This window comes from Centruroides sculpturatus, unplaced genomic scaffold, assembly GCF_000671375.1.
Source record: "Centruroides sculpturatus isolate CEXI.00-Female unplaced genomic scaffold, Cexi_2.0 scaffold239, whole genome shotgun sequence".
Classification (NCBI taxonomy): Eukaryota; Metazoa; Arthropoda; class Arachnida; order Scorpiones; family Buthidae; genus Centruroides; species Centruroides sculpturatus.
In genome coordinates, this window is record NW_019384979.1 from 320,181 (window position 1) to 321,221 (window position 1,041).

The window sequence follows — 1,041 nt, forward strand, 5'->3', positions numbered from 1 at the left end:
AATAAAAATCAAATCATTTTATTTAAATTTTAATAAAAGCATATATTTAGAAAGAAACATATAACATAACTGATAATCAAGCAGTACAAGACAGTAGAAATTAATTAAGAAATATCTGTACCTAGCCACAAATTGTTAACCATATAATTTTTTACATTTTTGAATGCTATTAAAAATGTATTATTGCAAAGCATATATTTAGAAAGAAACATATAACATTGATAATCAAGCAGTACAAAACAGTAGAAATTAATTAAGAAATATCTGTACCTAGCCACAAATTGTTAACTATATAACTTTTTACATTTTTAAATGCTATTAACGATGTATTATTGCACAAACAATCAAAATGCTATTATTTTGAAAATAAAACAAGGTAACATCAACTCCGCTAAAGTCACGAAAAACTTTTTATCTTACTTTCAGTTCTGCAAACTTTTTATTGCATCTTTTAAATTTACTTGATCAGCAATTTCATGCTCAATTGCCAACATAGCCAAACCATTAAGACGATTTTATGTAGTAGTCGAATGTAAAAAGTTCTTAATTAATTTTAACTTAGAGAAACTCCTTTCGCCACTTGCTACAGTTATTGGTATCGTTAGCAATATTCTTAAAGCAATAGTAAGATTTGGGGCAAAATTTAACTTTGTAATTAAGCTCAGTACATTGCTTAGGCTTTCTTTTTTGCCTAAAAGTGCAGATACTGCTGAAATTTCCTCCGCTAATTCTACCCCATTTATGTCAACAGAATCACCATCAGTTAAAATGCATTCTAAATTCTTAGTGTTTTAGTAACATTTCTTTGAACATGATATTTAAATCGTATATATTACATAAGAATTGAAAATAGTTACTATGATTACTAAGTTGTTCAAATCTAGCATCTAGTGCATTTAGTGCTTGATCGATTGTAAAATAAAAAAAATCTATCTTATATTTTTCTTTTGGATCTTTGATGGGTTCATCTGGTGCTTCGTATAAGAAGTTCCTTTTCCTTCTTCTAACGCGGTGTCGTGTTATTGTTGATCCAAAATTAGC